Raw genomic sequence first — 11,272 nt, 5'->3', positions numbered from 1 at the left:
TCATTCGTTGTAGCTTTGGCAAAAAAAAATCAATTGAAATCCCAGAGAAACAGCATAAAGTGCTTTTATAAAAAGGGTCTTTACAGAAAACAACATATGACTGGAGTGCTTCTAGAAATGATTTCTCTCAGGATATGAACATGTGAACATAAGCAATAGGAGCAGGAGTAGGCCATTCGGCCCCTCAAGCCTGCTCCGTCTTTCAATAACGTCATGGCTGATCTGCTTGTGTTTCGAATTCCACGTTCCCATCTATCCCCAATAACCTTTGATTCCCTTGCCTATCAAGAATCTATCTACCTCGGCCTTAAAAATATTCAATGACCCCACCTCCACCATCTTCTGAAGCAGAGAGTTCCAAAGTCGCACAACTTTCTCTTCAAAATTCTCTTCATCTCTGTCCTAAAAGGGTGACCCCTAATTTTAAAACAGTGCCCCATAGCTCTGCTCTCACCCACAAGAGGAAACATCCTTTCCACACCCACCTTGTCAAGACCGTTCAGGATCTTATATACTTCACTCAAATCACCCCTCATTCCTCTAAACCCCAGCGGGAACAAGCCCAGTCTGTCCAACCTTTCCTCATCAGATAACCTGCTCATTCCAGCTATGAATCTAGTAAAACCTCCTCTGAACCGTCTCCAACACAGTTTTTGAGATGTGGTCTCACCAAGGCCCTGTATAACTGAAACATAATATCCTTACTCTTATGTTCAATCCCTCTCGTAATAAAGGAGAACATTCCATGAACCTTTTGAATTATTTGCTGTACCTGCAAACTAACATTTTGTGACTCATGCACGAGAACCCCTAGGGCAGGATTTCCCCTTCGTCAGGCAGGCCAGGGAGAGGCCACGAGAAGGACCTCCGCCCGCGATCAGGCCCCGCCCTTGATTTCACGCTGACCGGCCAATGAAGGCCCGTCCTTAAACGCGGGAAACGCGGCTCTGCGCTGACCGGGAAGGGCCGAGCAGGGGCGGGGGCCTGTCGACTGCTGGGTCCAATGGCGACCCAGCGGCCGGTTTAAAAGCGGCCCAGGCAGCCCCTGGAAGGCTGCCACTGAGGACATTCCCTGAGCCGGCGCCATTGACCAGAGTGCAGCTGGACACGGCAGGCGGGAGGGAGGTCGGGTGGGCACTCGGCACCTCCCCCCATGACTCCCACCCCCGCCGCCCCCCCCACACCCCCGGTTTCTCTAAGTGCCTCACCGTCCTCCTGGAGGAGTTGGCTGCCAGAAGCGTTACCCTTGTCCCCAGGGATCGGAGGAGGTGGCAGCACTGGTCAGCAGCTGTGACGTGGTGCGGCGCTCCTGGGTGCAGTGCCGGAAATGTTTCTATGACCTGCTGCGCTCAGGAAGGGTGAGTACCCGTGTTAGCGTGGGTCAGTGTGCAGATGTGTTAAGGTCTGACTGTCTCCCCGTGGATCTCAGGGCTGCTAAAGTGCCACCTGTCAATCACACCAGAGCTGGGCAAGGGGGTGAACCCTGGCTGTTTGGACTGGGTGCCTTGTGGCTGGAGGGCCATGACACGGATGTGCCCTGCCAGGTGCTCCTCAGCTGGGGTTGGCCAGGCTGCAATGGCGCTGCAGGTACAGAGTGGACTCATCAATGCTCCTCTGTTGTTTCAGGAGAAGATTCACAACAATATTGAAAGGTCCACGGACCGGCGGAGGCCCCGCGAGCCTCCTAATCCTCTTGAGGTATGAGCAAGATGCCCTAGAGCTCGAGAGCCGGCACACCCCACACACAACCGGGTGTGGAGAGGCGGTGGTGCCAGGCGAAGGTAAGAGTGCAGGGCACAGAGGTGAGAATTTCAGCTTGTGCAACCATTCTAGTGCAGTCTCTTCACTGATGTGAGCCTCGAACCTGGACTCCCCACTGATCATTGGAAGACAAGGGCACCATGATGCAGATCTCTGTTGTCTCACCATGGTGCCAGGCACAGTGACAGTGTGATGACTTTAACTAATGATATGTCCTTCTTCTCCCTTTTAGGTTCACCAGCAGGGGTTCGATCTCCGGACCCCGATGGGCCACCCCTGACACCGGAGGACCACCAGGCATCATTTGCACCTGAGTCACACTCGCTGTCTGAAGCAGGTACCAACGCAGGTACCAGCACGTCGGTAGGTGGGCTCCTCTCAGGGCGCTCTGGATGACGGCAGCAGTTCCTCCGCCCCTCTGCCAGTGACCATGGCATCTGATGAGGCTGCGGAGACTGGGGAGATGCCAGCCATGGCACTGGCCACTCCCTCCCAGGCGGGGCCAGCACAGGCTCCACTGGCGAAAGGGCGACTGACTAGGTCATCAAGGCCAAGAAGACAGGAGAGTCAGCAGATGCCTACAAGTGCCGCTGCCAGTGAAGGTGGGTGGGTGGGGCGGGGGAGGGGTACATCAAAGCGTAGCACTCACAAGTGTAAGTTAAAGGCACCATGAGCACAAGAGGGACAGGTCATGGGTGATTTTCTGTTCATTTTTGTTTACTTTATGTCCACTGGTCTGATGTTGAATAACAGAAACATTTCTGTTAAGATTATTGAATGGGCAGAATAATATAAATTGTATTTTTGGCATCATGTCTGAGTATGCTTCCCATTTTCATTTCATTGGTGTGAGGAACGCCAGTGTGTAATACTGGACATAAGAGGCTCTGAAGTTTATTGCACAGGCACTGTTCTTTGTGTTGAAATGAAAGGGTCCTTTCAGACATCCGGGTTGGAGGAGGCAGCCCTGGCATGAATTTGAAGCTGATCTTTGGTAGCCTCGCTGAAGGAGCGTTGGATCAAGGCATCCCTGGTGTCTCTGCCTTCCTGCAGGTTACCGAGTTTTGCCTCCACGCCCTCAGCATTCTCCTCACTGTGCTCCTCTTTGGACTCACTACTGGACGAATCATCTGTGGCCTGTGGAGCTGCATTTAGATCTTCTTCCTCCACTGGGTCACCACTTGCCAGTGCCAGATTGTGAAGAGCACAGCATGCAACTACATACATAGAAAGTAGCAGCAGGGGTAGGCCATTCGGAGCTTCGAGCCTGTTCCACCATTCAATATGATCATGGCTGATTCTCTATCTCAACGCCATATCCCCACATTCTCTCCATACCCCTTAATGCCCCCAATATCCAAAAATTATCAATTTCTTTCTTGAATATACTCAGTGACCCGGCCTCGACAGCCTTCAGCGGTAGAGAATTCCACAGATTGAGCATCCTCTGAGTGAAGGCATTTTTCCTCATCTCAGTCCTGAATGGCCTGTCCCATATCTTGAGACTGTGGTCCCTGGACTCCCCAACCAGGGGGAACATCCTCCCTACATCCAGTCTGCCTAGCCCTTTTAGAATTTTATACATTTCAATCAGATCCCCTCTCATTCTTCTAAACTCCAGTTAACCAATCTCTCCTCATACGACAGTCCTGCCATCCCAGGTATCAGCCTAGTGAACCTTCGTTACCCTCCCTCTTTGGCAAGTAGGGAGACTTGGGTAGGGGGACCAAAACTGCACACAACACACCCGGGGCAACATTTTCCCCCCGTCGGGGGGGAAGTGCGGGAGCAGGCACAGGCGGGCGGGCCTCTGATTGGCTCCCATGGTTGGGGGCGCACCGCCATTTTACATCGGCGGGCCAATTAAGGCCCGCCCAGCCTGACGTCTGTCAGGAAGCGCTATGTTCTCCCTGTGCGGGCGAGGGGGGGTGGATTCACTCAGATGTGGGTAATAATAATCTCCCCGAGGCAAAGTGCTGTCTCAGGGAGAACGGCTCCGATGTAAAAGTTGAATTACAGGTAATAAAAAATTTCCCTGCCATGTCCCCTCCATCACATGAGTTGGGACATGTCCATAACTTTTATTTAAAGTTTTGTTAAAATTTTAAAGCCCCTCATGAAACCTCATCCCGCCTGTGGATGAGGATTCCTGCTTTGTCCGAGGCCCACCTGGGCTCCCGGCCTGCCCACCAGCCTTAAGGTTGGACGGGCAGGTCCATCAATCAGGTTAATTCGTTTTTTAATGGCCTTAATAGGCCGTTGACAGCTGCGCTCCCACCAAACAGAAAATCTAAATGATGCGGGGTGGCGTCGGGACGCACGCCCAATGTATCCCAGCGTCATTTTACGCATCCACACCCGGACCCCACTCCCGCTCACCGACCGGAAAAACTTGCCCCAGGAGTGGTCTCACCAAGGCCTCGTATAACTGCAGTAAGACATCCCTACTTCTGAACTCAAATCCTCTTGCAATGAAGGCCAACATACAGAATCACACAGAATCACAGTGCAGAAGAGGCCCTTTGGCCTCACCGACATGTGAGAAACACCTGACCTACCTACCTAATCCCATTTACCAGCACTTGGCCTATAGCCATGAATGTTATGACATGCCAAGTGCTCACCCAGGCACTTTTAAAGGATGTGAGGCAACCCGCCTCCACCACCCTCCCAGGCAGCGCATTCCAGACCGTCACCACCCTCTGGGTAAAAGCGTTTTTCCTCACATCCCCCCTAAACCTCCTGCCCCTCAACTTGAACTTGTGTCCCTTTGTGACTGACCCTTCAGATAAGGGGAACAGCTGCTCACTATCCACCCTGTCCATGCCCCTCATAACCTTGTACACCTCGATCAGGTCTCCCCTCAGTCTTCACTGCTCCAACGAAAACAACCAAAGTCTATCCACCGCTCTTCATAACTTAAATGTTTCATCACAGGCAACATCCTGCTGAATCTCCTCTGCACCCCCTCCAGTGCAATCATATCCTTCCTATAATGTGGTGACCAGAACTGCACACAGTACTCCAGTTGTGGCCTCACCAAGGTTGTATACAACTCCAACATGACCTCCTTACTTTTTTAATGTCCCATATGCCTTTTTCACCACCCCACTAACATGCCCCTCCACCTTCAGAGATCTATGGACACACATGCCAAGGTCCCTTTGTTCCTCAAAACTTCCTTGTGTCATGCCATTCATTGAATACTTCCTTATCAAATTACTCCTTCCAAGTGTATCACCTCACATTTTTCAGGGTTAAATTCCATCTGCCACTTATCTGCCCATTTGACCATCCCGTCTATATCTTCCTGTAGCCCAGGACACTAAACCTCACTGTTAACCACCCGGCAAATCTTTGTATCATTCGCAAACTTACTAATCCTACCCCCCACATAGTCATCTGTGTCGTTTATATAAATGATGAATAATAGGGGACCCAGCACAGATCCCTGTGGTATGCCACTGGCTTCAAGTCACTAAAGCAGCCGTCTGTCATCACCCTCTGTCCCCCAAAACGAAGCCAATTTTGAATCCACCTTATCAAATTACCCTGTATCCCATGTGCCTTTGCCTTCTTTATAAGTCTCCCATGTGGGACCTTGTCAAAGGCTTTGCTGAAATCCATATAAACTACATCAACTGCACTACCCTCATCGACACACCTGGTCACGTCCTCAAAAAATTCAACCAAATTTGTTAGGCATGACCTCCCTCTGACAAAGTCATGCTGACAATCCCTGATCAAACCTTGCCTGTCCAAGTGGAGACAGATTCTCTCCTTCAGAATTTTCTCCAATAGTTTCCCTACCACTGACGTGAGACTCACTGGCCTGTAGTTCCCTGGCTTATCTCTATAACCCTTCTTAAATAGTGGAACCACATTAGCTGTTCTTCAGTCCTCTGGCACCTCTCCCGTGGCCAGAGAGGAATTAAAAATTTGGGTCAGAGCCCCTGCGATCTCTTCCCTTGCCTCCCTCAGCAGTCTGGGACACAAATCATCCGGACCTGGAGATTTGTCCACTTTTAAGCCTGCCAACACCTCCAATACCTTGTCACTCCCTATATCAATTTGCTCAAGAACCTCGCAGTCTCTCTCCCCGAGTTCGATACCTTCATCCTCATTCTCTTGGGTGAACGGGAATGTGAACTATTCATTCAACACTCCAGCGATGTCCTCTGGCTCCAACTATAGACTGCCCCCTTGGTCCCTTATGGGCCCTACTCTTTCCCTGGTTATCCTCTTCCCATTGCTATACTTATAGAATATCTTGGGATTCTCCCCACTGTTGCCAGCCAGAGCTTTCTCATATCCCCTCTTTGCTCTCCTAATTGCTTTATTAAGTTCCACCCTGCACTTTCTGTACTCCACTAATGCCCCACTGATTTGCTCCCCTTGTACCAGCTAAAAGCCTTTCTTTTCCTTCTCATGGTATCCTGAATATCTCTGGTCATCCCTGGTTCTCTGGGCTTGTTAAATGCTAAATATAAACAATATCAGACTTTTAGAAAGAGATTTAAGGTTTCCTCAACTCACCAAACTCTCAGCACTGCATTGAGGTTGCATTCTACACTGCTAGGTCTCACTAAAAATTGCTGTCACTATTTTTTTCCTTTTGGCATTTATTTATTCATTACATTTTCCACTTAATTTGCCTGTTTCTGTCACATCTCAAAAGCTATTTTAAAAAATAGTATTTGCACATTTATTTAGTACAAATGAAATGCAACATCACATTGAACCTGTGGATAGGCTGTAAATTCAGTGCTCAACACAACTTGTACGACAGCTTCTGGGGGCAGGGGAATCAATCCAGTTCTTGAGTGATGGCCGTACTGAATGTTTGTACCATGTATCATTCTACTCAGAAAAATTCCGAACAATGATTCTCTCTACATTTTTTCTGAGCTGCTGGTAGATATCTCAGAATGGAAAAGATCTTGTGCACTTTATCTGCATTGCAAGTTTTGAATGTTTCCCCCAAATATTAATTTACTGTCACTGCTTCCATTAGATACAATGTGCAGAATATGTTAATGACAACTGAGGCAGTGAACAAAATCAGTGTTATTGTCTGCAGTGTTATAAATAACTATATTGCATGATGCTGTTAAAGTAAAATTTGTACTCTATGGTCTGTTTAATGGTCATGGTGGGATCACGTTTCGGTTGCGCACAAACTAACACTGCATTGTATCGTTGTAACTCTTAACATTAATGACGCATCTGCATAAATATAAGATGATATTTGCAGCCAGATGCCAACAATGTGAGTTATCAGTTCACTCGGATCTTTCTGTGATTGTTTGGTGAATTGATTGATGAATGTCGAATGGGGATAAATTATCATGCATGGTTGAGGGGGGAGGGTTGGGGGGAGATGGGGGTGGGATTAAGGGGTCCGGAAAAGGGAGCAGCACTAGGGCTCATGATTTCTCTCCCTGACCCAAAAAATACTCAGAGGGAAGTGACTCAGTGTAGAAGTCTGTCAATAACACTCTGTTTTTTACTGAATACCCAAGGGGAGGAGCAAGGCCAATAGTGCAGGACCACGCCAAAGTTGAAAGACTGAACAAGAAAGGAAAATGAACCAGGAAGTGTGAATGCCAAGAATTCCATCAAACCTCCTAACTCTCTTTCAATCCCAGCCCATCCAGGACATGAATGCTGCTACCACACCTGGGAAACCAGGATGTCCTCTGAACACTGATGCTTTTCATTGGTAGTTCAGTTGTGCCATATGGTAATACATTCTCGGCTTCTTGTCTTAGAATTATGAAGAAAAATTATTCTGACATCTTCAATGGGTTGAAACAAGGGTTCGTGGAATGGATATGAATAGTGCAATAGAGACCGGCCTGGACAGACTTTTCAATTATTCTCTCATGCTGCAGGCACATCAGATGCTCCCTCAAAGTAACAACAGACTAGAAAACAACCCTGCAATCTTTGACCTGTCTTGTTTGAAATTTGGTGTGCAGATTGACAGACTGACCAAAGAATCACTCCATTGTCGGTCCCACAGGGTTCCTTGTTCACATGTTACTAGGGGGTAGATGTATCACTTGGGCTACTTCTTTGATACTTGAAGGCTTTATGCTCCCAGAATTGGAAGATTTACCACAGATGGTAGGAGTGGGATTCCAACCTTATGTTCTGACTCCTGCAGTGGCTGCTGAATTTTCCTAGTATAATAAAGGCTCCATATGCCAGGCATGAATCCCACTACTGGAGTCGACATGTACCCTTGTGGAGGCTGATACATTGCATCTCTCTCAGGTTACTGGATGCTGCTGGAATGCTGGGTCTGGACTGAGGCTCAGTGGCAGGGAATTCTGTCTTGTTAATGATAAACCGTGTTTGACTAGCTTCATTGGGATATTTAATGGTTAATGATGGATGAGGTTACAGTTGATATTATGTGTAAACATTTTCAAAAGATGTTTGACAAATTACTATATAATAGACTGTTAGTAAAATTAAAGCCCTTGGGATTAAAGGGTTTGGCAGCGAAGATACAGAATTGGCTAAGTGACAGAACACAGAGAGTAGTGGTGGACAGTTGTTTTTCAGACTGGAAGGAAGTATACAGTGGTGTTCTCCAGGGGTCAGGGGCTATTACACTTTTCATAAATATCAATGATCTGGAATCGGGTATGCAAGGCATAATGCCAACATTTGCAGATGATATTAATGTTGGGAGATTGTCGCGGAAAACGGAGTGAACACTCAGACCCAAGAGGTTTGTCTTGGAAGTCTTTATTGAATCATGATATCATGGAGAGTCCAGCAGCATACAACGGAGCTAGCCGGCACTCTCCATGATATCATGATTCAATAAAGACTTCCAATAAAGACAAACCTCCTGGGTCTGAGTGTTCACTCCGTTTTCCGCGACAAATTGGCGACGAGGATGGGATCCGACTGAAGTCCAGTAACCTCTTAAATTGGAGAGGTGATTGAAATCCTGGGCCGTCGGATCTCTAAAAAAGAACCCTCGTGGAGAAAGGGAGGAACATCTCTCCTAAGTTGGGGAGAGTACGAACTGCATCCTAGTTGAGAGGGGGATTGCAGTGAATTAGCGTCCCAGCTGAAAAGGGGACTGCCAGTAAAAGGGTAGCTACCGACCAAAGAGACTTAAGTGACCCAAAGAATCGGAGGACGTGTTAAGGAACTCTTAAACACCGGTGAGCGCCTAGGGTAGGAAACGCACCGCGCTGTTAATTGTGTTTTCTTTTCAGAAAAATGGGAGATCGCAACAGCAGAACGGGCTCTGCCACTCCCCCTGCTTCGCAAAGTACTAAGAACAAACCAAAACTGGCGAAACCGGAGCTTAAATCAGGAACTTTGAAGATGGGCAAGAAAACGGAATGAAAAATGGATGGAGAAAAAAAAGTAGTAGTAGTATACCCAGGGGTTCGAGTCCCATGGAGGTGAAAAGTAAGTAATTTCTGTGTTTTCTTTTGTGTATATTATTAAGTAAAATGGGAAATATGACATCAAAGAAACCCCAGGTTCCCCCTTTGAAGGGAACCCCAAATGCTTATATGTATGTCCATTATGGTCCTGAAATTGTCCAATGTGTTTCTGATTGGGTTAAATGGACTCAAAGTAAAGGAGAGAGCTTCCCACCAGCTGGAACTTTTAATCGCGACAGATTTGAGCGCTTATAATATGTTTTAAGGGAGGTAGATAGTCCACAACTGAATTTTCTGTAACTTAAAAAAAAAAGAATGAATTGACCTAAGTTACAAGGGCTGTTTGAGAGAGAGAGAGAGGGTACCCCTAGGGGGTTAATGAGCAATTTGCAAGCAGCAGCAGAGAAAATGTGAGCTTTCGTCAGTTTGAAGGTCCCTATAGGTGGAGCCTTCAAGATCCCTTTATTCCCCCCACTGCTACTCGAAGCTTCGTTTAGAGTTAAGTTCAATATTATAGGAGTATCGATACATACCTTTATCTATGTGTTTGTTTGTGTGCAATGAAGCATTTGTATGTGAGCTTTAATGTGTTTTCTTCCCTGAATTGTCTTGTGTGTGTGTAGTTGTTCTTCCCTGAATTGTCTTTTGTGTGTGTAGTTGAGCACTTGAGTCGAAAGCCCCATATTAGATTAAAGGAAAAGTTTATTCAAATACTCCAAAGTTTTGAGTATCAGGTTTGAGTTGAGATTTCTGGCAAAAATCGTAACTTGAAGGTAGTGTAAAGATAAAACAGGTCTTGCCTTTGTTTGAGATGAACCAACCTTTGTACCACCCCCCTTGCAGACTAGTAGGGAATAACCCTTATCATCAGCTTCCAAGCTGATTGGGATTAATACATACGAGTTAGTATTCTAAAATTCTGAGAAAAAGAAATTACTTGAAATTCAGAAAGATTCTAGGAAAACGAAAAGACATAAACACAAGGTCTAGGTGGTTCCAATGGATAAAAAGGGGTTTCTTATGAAGAGATGAATTAAATATTTAAGGAAATCTGCTTCCCAAAAGCACTGAAATTTGAATTTGGGACAATCTTGAGATGTAAAATGCAGTGTAATTTAACAGGTTACTTTTGAATCACTAGGATGCTATCTAAGATAAATAATGTGTTGATAAACATATGGAAATTATAACTTGGATACAAATCGTTACACATGAAAAAGAGGTTGTTTTAATTTTGACAGTGTAAATTACAGTTCTTACAAAGTTTAAAAATTTGAGGTTTGGTTCTTGATAAAGTTTTCAAAAGGGAATTTTCATTTTAAAAGGTCTGACAACAATTGGCACTAATTCAAATGCTGCAAGCTTTTGTGTTTGTAAGTCTTTTCCCAAAATATGAAGCTAAGCTCAAGACCTTGACAAAGTTTGGCAGAAATCCAATTTTTGGCCGAGTTAATGAATCTGGGATAATTCTAAAAGAAACGGGTCAGACACAATTTAGTGGGTTTCTTTTAAGACAATAAAATCTTTGAGAAGAAGAAAAGGAAGCAAAACTTGTTAATACCTGATTTCTGTTTTTAAAACTGTTATGAGAATATTTTAAAGTCTCTCCAGGCAACCTGAACAAGATAAGATGGTAGCTGTTGCAAGTGTAATATGGTATGAGGCAAGTAGGAGAATGAGTTAGGGAAAGAGGACATAATGTACAAACTGTTTTAAGGGAAATGAATTTGATAATCTGGCCATCAACTGAGGCATTGGAACTGCACAGGGGGAGATAAGCAAAGATCTAGAGACAGAGATCCCCGTTGAAATAGAATAGTTAATATGGCCTAAAGAGTAAGGAAACATTTTAAACAATCAAGACAATAGAGAAACTGAACTCCAGAGAACCTTAGGATGATGATGGTCAGGAAAGAAAACTTAGAGGTAAAGGGAAATCTGGAAAAAGGCTAAACAGATGTATTACTGACTATATTAATGTGCCTGTGAGCTACAAAAAGTAAAACCACAGGATTAACACCTTGATGGTAGGCAGAGTTAAGCGGTTCCCAGAGAGATCCATCACTGGAAGTGAAGATACCGAGCCATTAAAA

The sequence above is a fragment of the Cetorhinus maximus genome, chromosome 5 (assembly GCF_964194155.1).
Source record: "Cetorhinus maximus chromosome 5, sCetMax3.hap1.1, whole genome shotgun sequence".
In the NCBI taxonomy this organism is placed as follows: Eukaryota; Metazoa; Chordata; class Chondrichthyes; order Lamniformes; family Cetorhinidae; genus Cetorhinus; species Cetorhinus maximus.
The sequence above is the reverse complement of the archived record's forward strand: the minus strand, read 5'-3'. Positions refer to the sequence as shown.